Source organism: Acinonyx jubatus, chromosome E1, assembly GCF_027475565.1.
Source record: "Acinonyx jubatus isolate Ajub_Pintada_27869175 chromosome E1, VMU_Ajub_asm_v1.0, whole genome shotgun sequence".
Classification (NCBI taxonomy): Eukaryota; Metazoa; Chordata; class Mammalia; order Carnivora; family Felidae; genus Acinonyx; species Acinonyx jubatus.
The window spans coordinates 44,420,040-44,432,636 of record NC_069397.1 but is presented as its reverse complement, the minus strand read 5'-3'; the positions used below and the strand labels follow the sequence as shown (position 1 = coordinate 44,432,636).

General features: G+C 45.0%; 1 protein-coding gene across 11 annotated transcripts in view; it reads left to right on the top strand.

The window, feature by feature from the left end:
• Positions 1 to 9,325: 9,325 nt before the first annotated feature.
• The window catches only part of MARCHF10 (membrane associated ring-CH-type finger 10), an 82,965-nt gene continuing 79,693 nt past the window's right edge, over positions 9,326 to 12,597 (top strand). For 2 of the 11 annotated variants that reach the window (XM_027047914.2, XM_027047915.2), the window contains exons 1-2: positions 9,341 to 9,567; positions 10,827 to 10,917. The gene's annotated coding sequence lies outside the window, so the exon portion shown is untranslated. Of the gene's footprint in view, positions 9,568 to 10,826; positions 10,918 to 12,597 lie in introns of all 11 variants that reach the window. The other 9 variants (XM_027047922.2, XM_027047921.2, XM_053212190.1 and 6 more) reach the window with 8 other exon arrangements.

Below are 12,597 nucleotides of genomic sequence, written 5' to 3'. Positions count from 1 at the left end.
ACACACACACACACACACACACACAAATACATTTTAAATCGCTTAATTGCTTTTAAAATTTTTTAAGTAAACACACTGAAATGATTATAAGGCATCTGTGCAATGTATCCATTGCAAGCCTGCCACGATTAGGGCTATTTGAGAAACTAAATCACATCAATGGAAGAATAGCAATGAGTCAATTGATGAAATATTGCATTAGCAATGGCCTCTGACCCCGTATGATGCCAACTGAATGCTTTTTCCTCTTTGTAATTTAATCATTTTCCAGTTAAATTAATTTCTTAAAATCCACTCAGATAAGCCGCCTATGTTAACCACACACACACACACACACCCCCCACACACCTCCAAGTGTAGGTGAAATAAAAGACAAACTACACTTGTGTTGTGACTTTCTACCCCTACTTTGTTCTGGAAACGGACAACATCCTGTTTCTTTTTTCTATATTTGACAAGAATTTTCCATAATTTCTTCCTGCTAAAGTATGATGTCAAAGGCTCCCAAATTCCCCAAGGCAGAGACCCAGTCAACACAACACAAAACCATGAAAACGCAGCCATGAACGGCCCCAGAGTGTGTCTACTGTACAGACTAACTGGCTGTCATGTTGTGTTGTTGTTTTTTTTCCTGTAATACAAACTAACCAGCTCAGAAGGTGGCTTTGTGCAGGTAGCAGCTCTGAAGAATGCTACCAAGCCCGCCCGCACGTTTGTGCTCAGGCTTGCTGGTAGCGTGTCTTCCACACACATCCAGGAATTTGTTTGAGGCCTGAGCGTGGTTAAGTCATGTTCTAAGAATGTGCTCTCATTATCCTGACTCAGAGGGCACAGTGAGCCTCTGAGAGGAGGTTGCACAGTGATACCTTCTGTTTTGTCTGGTTTTCAAGGCCTGTCTTCCACTGCATTGATGGCCACAGACTGATGTCACTGAGGTTCATTCCGTCACATCTTTTGACAGGGCTAGAGCAAGAGCATTTTTTCCTGATGACGTTTTTCAAATCGCGTGACCTGGGGGTTAGGCCTGTTGAGGGAGGGGAGTGTGGGGAGAAGCCCCTAGAGGGGAGGTGAGTGGAACCAGGGGAGGGACTAGCATGGAATGAGAGGAGAAAAGCAATGACAAAAATGAGGAGCCAAGAAATTTGGGAAACAGAAATCAAAGAGCTGTGGTTTGGCAAGTAACTTTTTTTTTTTTACTTTTTTTTTAAACATTTATTTATTTTTGAGAGAGTGCAAATGGAGGAGGGGCAGAGAGGGAGAGGGAGACAGAGGATCCAGAGCAGGCTCCAAGCTGACAGCAGAGAGCCTGATGTGGGGCTCAATCTCACGAAGCATGCAATCATGAACTGAGCCGGAGTCGGACTCTTAACCAACTGAACCACCCAGGCGCCTCATAACTGTCTCTTAATGAGAAAGGCAGAGAGAGAAGGAAGAAGAAACAGAGGTGAAGAGCGCTGAGGAAAGGAGAGAAGAGGAAGGAGAGGTGGAGGAGAGTGAGAAAGGAGGACAGGCAGGGGTGTAAAAGCAGCAAGACTCAGTGTGTGGCACAAATGCATCAGTAAGGGACGTTATGAGGAGATGCACTGTGATGAGAGCCTGGAAGTGAAAAATCAGGATATACCACCCAATATGGCACCTCTGGTTGTGTCAGTGTCCCGGAACTAGGAGAAGTAGCTTGCAATTCATCTTTAATCAGCTTGTCTCCTGCCAATGGACAAGCATGTGCTTGAATGACATTTTGAAGTTTCCTCAAAGGCTGGGATAGGGATCATGAGGTCATCACTAGCAATTCTGGTAAAGAACCTCCTCACAGGTCCCCACATGATATGTCTCTGTCTCTGTCTCTCTCTCTCTCTCTCTCTCACACACACACATACACACATACACACACACACACACACACACACACACACTCACACTTTAAAAACCACTCCATGGCTTTCCATTGTATTTAGAATAAAACCCACCCCAACTCCTGAGTCTTACCAGCCTCCCCTCACAACAGCCTTGTGGCCATACCTGCTGCCTTACAGTTCCCTGAATCCCGTGAGCTCCCTCTCACCTCAAGATTTTCCCAGTGTTGTTTTATCCACCTGTGCCCCTTCTTCACCCTCAGAGGGCTGGCTCCTCTCCATCCTCTACACCTCACCCAGTGAGGCCATCTTCAAGCACTTTGTCTCAATAGGGTCCCACACTCCCCATCGCCACCCCCAGCATTTCATCTCTGCATCTATTAATGTCCCAGCACTATCATATGTCAGTGTATATTTATTGATTTGTCTACCTGTAAATTGTCCTTGACACCTACCTATCAAATATTTGTGAATTAAGTGAACAGGTGGAATGTTCTAGATTCACCGATTTGGGATGCCCAACTTTGAACACTGGTAGCAGTCCCCAGCAGCCCTTCTTTACTAAGTGTCTCCTCCTCCTCTCTGCTGCCTCACAACTCGTTCCCACCTTGGCCCTGAAGATGTTCCCGCTGCGTGAAGCCGTTCCTGGCTACCTACTAGTTCAAGGGGAGGCAAGCAGCTGTCCTTGGGTGGGGCAGATTCAATCAGAAGCTTCAAGAAGTTAAAGAAGGGCATTAGAGTTAGCAACTAACCGGTTGCTCCATCTGTATAATTAGAAAAACAGAAAGAACATCACAAAAAAGCAAGCCCTGGAGAGCAAAGAGCACAGAGATTAGAAATGCTTTCTGTCAGAGATGAATGTTCCTCTGCGTGGTACAGTCCTCAGGGGGGCGGGGGATCCCCACTGCGCCCCTGTGAGTGCAGAGGGCATTCCTCAGAGCCAAAGCTCCCTGGCTGCCGCCATCAGGAAATGGGCGGTGGGAAAAGAGGCCACCTGCCCCCCAAACCAGAGCTGCCTCTGCTCCTCCATCCAGCTACCTTCGTGCAGCTCTCTCCCTCATTGGCTCAGCACTTTTATCCAAACAGAACATCCCAGGGTGACATCTACTTCCTGAAGGTCCAGGAGTTGCTTAGTGCTCATGTTCTTCTGCCCTCTTGATAAGAATTTTTTTTTTTTTGGCCTGAGTACTTATCCATCCAGAAACATGTTTAAAGATCACATGCAATCCTGACACTGTCATGGCTTTCTGAAGCCTGGGTTCTGAAGCCTGGGATCATCTTGCTCAGATCTTGATGATCAGTCCACAAATTAAACTCTTGGCCAAAAACATGTATGGCTTGAGTTTATCCAAAGTCCAAACAAATCAGATACTCCTTCTGGAAAGAAGTCAAATGCTTTCCTTTGGTAACAATTGCTCAGAAATTTAGAAAAGCAGTATGTTTTGTATCCCCAAAGTTCTTATAATCACATCCAGTCTTGTATAAGATGCATCAATTGCCATAATGAAGGTTCTGAAAAGTCTGAGGCATCCAAAACGGATAAAGAAATCAAAGCCTGCTTGAACTTTTGAGAAGTATCTCAACACTATAGGATCCAAAAACATTAATGAGTTTGCCCTCTCTTCGTGAGACAGCACAATAGGCCAGCTACAATTCCAAATGAGGAAAATTCTAAGGGATCCCCTAAAGGAGATGTATTTTTTTTTAATCAATTATAGGGAGTTTGCCAATCTGTACCAGAGTCTGCTTTGTTCCACAAGAGAATCAAATCTTGGATATTTGACCTATGAAAGCCCAAAAGGCATTACTAAGTTTCAAATAGTTCATGGATGACTGCAACCCCCAAATTGGATACACCCTCATAATTAGAGATGAGGTCATAAAATGTCAGTCTCTGAAATTCAGGATAAAAAAATATCAATATGAAATTAACCACCATGACATCAGCAACGTAAGATTACCATTTTAAAGAAATAACAAGCCTTTGGAGCGGTTTGGTAAATTTGTAGGTGATGTACCCTGGTGTGTCCTCAGATCTCAGCCAGGAGAATTAAATCTACATGATATAAATGATAATGATAGCCACCATTTGCTGAGCAGCTATTACGTGGCCGACTCAGTGCCAGAAACTTTGCTATTTCATTAATCCTCACAAGGATGGCAAGGAGGCTCTGACTATTCCCATTTTAACTATGAGGATTTTGAAGTGTGAGGGGGCTGAAAGTTCACTGTCACGCAGCAAGTGTCACTGCTGGGACTCCAACCCCGCTCTTCTCAATCCCAAACTATGCTGTTAATGCCATAAGTGGAAGAGAAATGGTCCCGTGAAGTTAAGCAGAAAGTCAGTTAACTGAAAAAAAGATGTGGTCTCTGAACGCCTTGAGGTGAATAATCCACAGCAGCTATTCCAGACTGAAACAACTCTGGAGGGAAGGCACATTATTCCTTAAGGCCTCCTCAGCCTGCTGGAGATATCCCTGAAGAATACTCAGGTCGCTTGGATCTAATTCAATATTCACCAAGCCTTATGATCTTTAATTTGATCTCCTGGGGATGCCTTCCTCCCCATTCCACCCCCCTCCCTGGGGAAAGTACTTTTGGTACCTGACCAGGACTGGTCAGCTACCGGCTATACTCTCTGAGATAAAACAACTTGGTCAAGTGGAGGGCATTTAGTGTCTGCTGAGTGAAACTACTGGGAATCATTTCCTAAAAAGATCGGCTCCAAATGAACTAAAATGGTGTTTCTGATCTTAGAAAATCGAGGGCCTAATCCTGCGTCTTCAGTGCCCTCCCTCAAAATGTCCAGAGGGCACACCTTGGAACAGCCTACCCAAGCTCTGTAGCCATTTTAATGACACCTATACAGGCCACTTTTAATAAGTGACATCAAGAGACTGTCACATTGCATGCTTAGCCTGGCCAAATATAGCTGTGGGATGAACACAGAATGTCACACGAGCCCATGGCAAATTCAAAAAGCCATTAGCCAGTTTTTAAAATTAATCAGATGAAGGGGCGCCCGGGTGGCTCAGTGGGTTGAGTATCTTGACTCTTGATTTCAGCTCAGCTCACGATCCCAGGGTCGTGGGATTGAGCCCTGCATCAGGCTCCGCACTGAGTGTGGAGCCTGCTTAAGATTCTCTCTCTCTCCCCCTTTTCCCCTCTCCCCTGCTTGCTCTCCATCTCTCTCTCTCTCTCTCTCTCTCTCTCTCAAAACTGAAAAATGAAATAAATAAATTAATTAAAATAATCAGATGAATCCCCTGCATAAAGGGGTTCTGGAGGAGAACCTGTGAATCTTTAAAGGACTACCATGCCCATAGTCCCCTTCTCAGGGAAGCCTCTCCTAGAGGTTCTTTCTGTAAAACTGCCATGGCCCGTGCTTTGTGCATTGCATGAAAGCAACATCGCCACATTGGCCTCAACTGATGACAACAGAAACCCATTAGTCATGGCAAGACCCAAGGCAAAAATGACCATGCTGCGTATAAGGGAGGTCATCAGCTTCTGAGGCCACTTAGTATACAGCTCTCTACCTTTCAGGAGAGCTCCTGATTAGACAGTAACAAAGTGGCCCAGTTAGACTCCTCTCTTAGGAAGGGGAAATATTAGATGGACAAAGTACGTGTTGTTCGGGATCTTGTGAGTAGCTGAGCCAGGTCTCCATGAGGCTCTTGGATATCCCAGGCTTAGGGTGTAGTCCCAGTCTTGGGAGGCTTAGAATGCATAGCTACCCCCTCTGGACAGCTTACTCTCTGCACGAATTCAATTATTTCCCTCAAAAATGTTATTTCTGAAACTTAAGACATGGAACATTTCTGAAATTTTATACTTGAAGCTGCCCTTTGCAGAACGTTTAGATTAAGCTAAAGAACTTCCTGATGCTTATTTGTAAACACCAAATATCTCTATCTTTAGAACCCATGATCTACTTGAGTCTGTTTTCTTCACTTATTCATCATCTACCAGGGACATTTTGCAAAGGATAAGGAAGAGTAGGATTCTTTGTCCAAGCAGAAATTGTGTTTCCTCCCCACGCTAATATTTCTCTTCCTTAGCACTTTGCTTCTTAATTCTAGAACCAAGCTTATTTGTTACTTACATGCCAAGCGTAAATTCACTCATTAAACACTAAAGTTGGAGTCACTGGGTAACCGTTTACAGGCTGACCCCTAGCACTGCCACGTTCTTTCAAGAGCACCAAGATCCTTTTCATGGAACTTAATTTTCAGAAACAACTTTGAAATGTAGAAGAGTTTAAAACGGAGGTATGAAGTGCCATCTCCAAACCTTGTTATCTAAAAATCTGAAAATACGGGGGCACCTGGCTGGCTCTATCAGTGGAGCATGTGACTCGACCTTGGGGTTCTGAGTTAGAGTCCCACATTGGGCACAGAGATTACTTAAAAAATAAAAAAAGTAGGGGCACCTGGGCGGCTCAGTTCATTAAGTGTCTGACTCTTGATCTTAACTCAGGTCTTGATCTCAGGGTTGTGAGTTCGAGCCCCACATTGGGCTCCGTGCTAGGCATGAAGCCTACTTAAATATATATGTGTGTGTATATATATATATATATATACACACACACACAATAAAATCTGAAAATATTTACAGCTGGCATCCATGTGCATTAAATAAAATCTTAAAATGTGCCTCAGAAAGTAAAGGTACTGATTATTGAGTGCTTACTATATACTAAGTATGATGTTAAATGCTTTGTCCTCTCTTGTTTAATCTGCACAGCAATGTTTTATTTTATATGGATGTTGAAGTGGAAGGAGGAAAATCTGGGTCTAATATATACTAAGGTGCTTTTCTTACTAGTAGGCAAAATCAGGAGCTGAGAATGGGAAGCCCTACTTTTGAGCCCTGGTCTGCTACTTACCATGCGTCCTCCAGCATGTCCCTTCTCTCCAACTTTCTTGCCTGGCTTTCACTTCCTCCCTCTGTTAGTCATTACTAGTTACTGATTATCATTAATCATTATGATTATTTTTATTTGAAGGGGGTCCTTGCTTCAACAGAACAAAGTCTACATCTATAATTTCACTTATAGTTTTGATTAGTGTGTCTGAAAGATTGAAAGGCGGAGGCCCCTGGGTGGCTCAGTTGGTTAAGCATTCAACTCTTGATTTTGGCTCAGGTCATGATCTCACAGTTCACGAGTTCGAGCCCCGTATAGGGCTCTGCACTGACAGTGCAGAGCCTGCTTGGGATTCTCTCTTTTCCCCTCCCTCTGCCTCTCCCTCACACCCTCACTCTCTGTCTCTCTCAAAATAAACAAATAAACTTTAAAAAAAACAAACAAAAAAGATTGAAAGGCAAATGTGGGACAACATGAATGGACCTAGAAGGTGTTATGCTAAGTAAAGTAAGTCAGATTGAGAAAGACAAATACCATATGATTTCACTCATACGTAGAATCTAAACAAACAAACAGCAGAATCAGACCTAGTATATACAGAGAACAAACTGGTTGCCAGAGGGGAGGGGATGGGCAAAATGGGTAAAGAGGAGTGGGAGATACAGGCTTTCAGGTATGGAATGAATAAGCAATGGGAATAAAAGGCACAACATAAGGAATATAGTCAATGATATTGTAAGAGCGTTGCATGGTGACAGATGGTAGCTATACTTGTGGTGAGCAAACCATTATGTATAAACATGTTGAATCACTATGTTGTACACCTGAAACTAATGTAACATTGTGTGTCAACTATACTTGAATTAAAAAAAAACCAATTTTTAAAAAGATTCAAATGTAAAACCCATGGGGAGAGGTCTTAGGTTAGTACTTATCAGTCAATGCTTTAATTCGCAGTTAATGCTTTGATAAGGATTACTTGATAGCCAGCTGAGAACAAGAACAGAACGTGGGTTAAGCTACCATGGATGGAAAGGTACTCGTGAATGAAGGACCAACGAAGGTTAGATGACAAAATGCCCCCCAAAAAGGTTTTACCTAAGTACATATTATCTGGAGTCTGCCCGGCTCAGGATATGTCTTAGAGGTTGGCGTGAAGGCAGCGAGTAATGTTCAGGGTGTAATATGCAGTCTGGTCTGCCTGAAGTATGAATGAAGTACTGACAGAGGAGAACCAAGAAAGCAAGCCCTGGGGGAGGGTATAGGGAAAGCCATAGTCAAGAGTTTGGACTTCATTCCACAGTCAGTGAGGAATCTCAGAGAGCTGCTTAACAAGGGCACCACACCATGAGACCTAAGCTGCTTATGGAATAAGGGAAACGGGGGGGGGGGGGGGGTAGGGTAAGGAAGACAGGGGCTCAAGATGTGGGCAGGAGGCCCTTACAATAATCCAGTTATGAAGTCCTGGAGGTCCAAACTAGGATGGTGGTGATGAGAATAGAAGGAAGAGGGGAGCCTGGGTGGCTCAGTCAGTTAAACAGCTGACTTCAGCTCAGGTCATGATCTCACGGTTCATGGGTTCAAGCCCCGTGTGGGCTCTGCACTGTCTGCCCAGAGCCTGGCACCTGCTCTTGATTCCGTGTCTCTCTCTCTTTCTGCCCCTCCCCCACTCGTGCTCGCTCTCTCTCTCAAAAATAAATGAACATTAACATTAAAAAATTTTTTAAAAGAATATTAGGAATGGTGCCATGCTGCAGGAGATATAGATGCCGACTGGATTTGGGGGTTTGCTGAGAAGACACCCCAAGCCACAGACACCTAGGGACGCTGGGCACTGACAAAAAGTCCAAGAATTTCTAGTCTCCTTTCTCCCCGTTCTCCACTCAAAACTGCCCTAACTTGACATCAGTTGGCAAGTTATTGAGTGCCTACGCATGCAAAATAAATGTAAGAGTCATCTTTGCATACCCCAAGCCACGGACAGAAATAAACCTGGCAGAGAGACGGTGAGGCTAGCACCGCTTTCCGGTCCTTCTTTCCAAATCTGTGGGCACTAGTCTAAAGCTCTAAAAACCTCCTTCCTTGGGAAAGGCAGCCAAGATTACTGATAACCAGGAGATGACTGGGGTCTGGTCTCCCTTCTACCACTGGCGGGGTGCCCCTCTTAATCATCTACTTCTTCTTACGTTGGAGCAGGTATTTCCGAGATCCCCCAAACTCCCTCAAACTCCAGGGCTGCCCTATCTTTCCTCTACCCGTACATTGTCTTTCATATTACTTCATTCAGTTAAAAACATTTTCCCCTCTCGTTTTCTAACCACGTTCTTTATAAAGCCCAGCACCGACACAGGGCGAAGTGATGGCCTCAGTATCTGGGCCTGGGCATCAAGACAAAGCCAATCGGCCTCCTCCTTCAGCGTGTCTTCTCCGCCCGCCGCCATCACCGCTAGGCCTTCCCGACCGCATCCCGTTCCCACGGCAACCGCGGGGCGCGCGTCGGGGCTCTGGACCGCAGGGCCGCGGCCCCCGCCCCGCCCCCTCCCCCCTACGTTCGCGCGCGCAGGGCGAGGAGGTCGCGTTGCCAAGGGAACGGGAGGACGCTAGGCAGCCGCCCCCACCGCCTCCGCCCCTAGAAAGCCGGGCCGCCGCTGCGGAAAGCTGTCCCCGGGGAGGAGGAGGAGGAAGAGGGGCAGGGTAGAGGGAGGGGAGACGAGACAGGAGGGGGAAGAGGAGCACCGAGACGGCCCCCGCGTGATTGATGGGCGGCTCCTCCGCCCTGGACCGGCCCGCCTGCCCCGCCCCTCGGCCCCTTCAGCCCTCGCAGGTGGGGAAGGACTGACCCGCCAGGTAACGGCCTGCCCGCCCCGGCCGCGCGCGCCCCCTGCGCCCCCCGGTCCTCCTCCGAGGCGTGGGGAGGAGAAGGGGGACAACCTAGCCTTTCGACTCCTGCCATTCTGGAGGGAAATCGGGCCGAGGCCTGGAGGCCTGGCCGCTCCCTGTCCCCCGTGCTTTCCTGCCTCAAAGGGACAGGTGCGGGGGCGGGGTGGGTGGGTGGGGGTGGGCTCTGTGGTCACGTATATTCGCACTCTGGCAGCCGCCCCGCAGCTACAAAACTTCCCCGCAGGCTCCTCTGGTCTGCAAGCCCAGGGTATGGCCGCCCATCTCTGCCACGGTGTCACAATAAAATGAAGAGTCACCGCCAAAAAGCTTTTCTTATGAGCCTCTTACACACACCCCCAACCCAGCCCTTGATCTCTTAAACCAAATTGGCTGGGAGAGTCCGATTATCTGCGCACCCCCCACCCCCCATCCATCTCATTTCCTCCACTTTCCCTTGGGCCACAGCAGTCTCTCAGTAGCGGGGTGTTAGGAAAATTGGCCCCAGATCACTCATCTTTGTTGCTTATATTCAAGTCATTTTTATAAGATTTTAAAACTCTTAAGATTTTTTTTAAAGCCGAGACTTAAAGGAATCCTGTAATCTTTGTCATTACAAATTAATTAAAAGGAGAACTAAGTTCTGAAGTCTTTCTTCCAAGCACCCACTTGTGGAAAAGGGGGACTTTAGAAACCTGATTGTCAGGTATTCATATAGCCATTTAGATTTTGGTTCAAAGGAAGCTTCAGCCTAAAGAGGGGCTTAAATTTACATTTTTCTTGATTGCTGAACCAAGAAAATATTCACTTTAATACTTCTAAAAGACCATATTAGAAACTTCTAATAAGAAAAGAGTGAAATAAATTGATGTCATTAAAAAGAGCTCCCTTCAATTCTTTGGACAAGTGTGGTCACTGAGCAGGACAGCATGTATGATATTTTAGAGAACTGAAATATATTCTGCAATCAGAGTCTGTTCTCCTTAGTCAGGGAAACTTGGTTTGAATTCATCACAATCTTACACTAGAGAGGAATACATATGTCACAAAGTTCTTAGAATATTCCTCATTGAAATTTCACAGATATGTAGAATTTTGAGGCCAAGAAGAAGCACTCGCTCTTCCTTTCAGCAAAGCAGGGCTCCTCTCCCTTCCCCACATCCCTCCTACACCCTTCTCTCCTTCTCCCTCTCCCAATTTAATATGGCTTCTTATGTTGATTTTTAAAGCACAAGTTTGGCCCAATCTATTGTCACCAGAGACTTAAAAGAGAAGTGTGCATGACCATGAGTGGATTTTAAATTGAGAAGCAGTTCAAAGGTGAGAAATGGGAGAGAATACAGGGTGCTATTTTAGAAACATGTGCCTTGCCCACATCTTATTATCACCCCCCCCAACACACACACACACACACACACACACACACACACACACACACACACTCACTCTCTCTCTCTCTCTCTCTCTCTCTCTCTCCCTGTCTGTATTTGCTGAGGAAAAATTTGGGGGCTTCAAATGGCCATCTGGTTGAGAGGCCCACTAAACTGAGATCTGCAAATTAAGCATGATCTCACGTGAACTTACTTCCATACAGTTATTTCTGTTTCTTGTTCATCCTGGGCAGTTTTCGAACCTGCAGTACAGTATGAAATTCAAGTGATACTTCAGAAAGGTGGAAAGTGTTTACCTGTTTACTTAAACTGTGGTGATCTCCTAATAATCGGTTTGCCTAGTGCCTACGGTATTTGTTTACTCTCAGAGAGTACTGGGGTATTTAAATAAGAAAGCACTTGTGGCACGATGATGCTTCTAAATATACATTTTATAGTAAAGTACAGTAATAGAGAGTTTATAGGAGGGTAAAGAGACTTTTGTAGGTAACTTCAAAGTCCTTTATTTGGTAGGTGTTTGTGAAGTCAGAGGTAACCTAACAAGTAGTTCAAATAGTGTTATTTCCTACCTAGTTAGACAAAGTTTTGCCTCTTGACTCAGGAGCCTCTTTAAAATAACACCACATTAAAGCCAGACTCTATTAGCTAGTTTTTCTATGTGAACTTTGTAACCAAAATGTATCATCCAAGTGGACTCTGGGATGTGCCCCTTTAGTGACCATTAACATATTTTCATTATGAATCCTTATGTTGTCTGCCTGATTAATATTCAGACAGGCTTCTCTTTCCAACAGTAGCAGCAAGGGTTCATCTTTCTGCCTGTTTTAACACCATTGTTTTCTGAAAAGAGTGGGAACATAACTTCATTCTGTGCAGGTACAAATTCATAGGAAAAGTTGAAAGTGATCTTTTAAAGTGCAGTTCCATAAATGACTACTAAACTGGTCAGAGGCAAACTTTAGGTTTTGTGTGTAGTCTGTGGAACCATCCGTTGGATTATAGTTTCAGGTTCGGACCCTCAAAGACCAACTTTCTGTACTAGAGAGACAGTAACTCTGCAGGAAGCAGCACAAGTTGCTAGATGATATTGCTCAGAGCTAGGTGATAAACCTGGTGAGATTTCACAATGACCAGTCCAGACATGGAGTCACCACGAGTCAGGGGCAACCTGATTTTGCCAATATCTACACAACTGAAAAAAAATGGAGAGGGGAAGGAAAGGTTCAGAATGCAGAGACACCTGAGGGTAGGGATGTTGTCTATCTTATCCTACTGTTTTCCCCAGAACCTACAGCAGCACCTGTCACATGGTAATTATTTAAAAATGTGTGTAGGAAAGAACAACAAAGCTGGATACATGGTGCTTCCTGATTTCAAACAATATTACCAAGCTATAATAATAAAATAGTATGATATTGGCATAAAAGCAGATACGTAGATCAGTGGAACAGAATAGAGAGCCTCAGAAAACTCATGCATATGTGGTCAATTAACTTATGACAAAGGAGCCAAAAATTTGCAATTGGGACAGAACAGTCTCTTCAATAAATGGTGCAGGGAAAACTGGATGGGCACATGGAAAAGAATGAAACTGGACTATATTACGCTG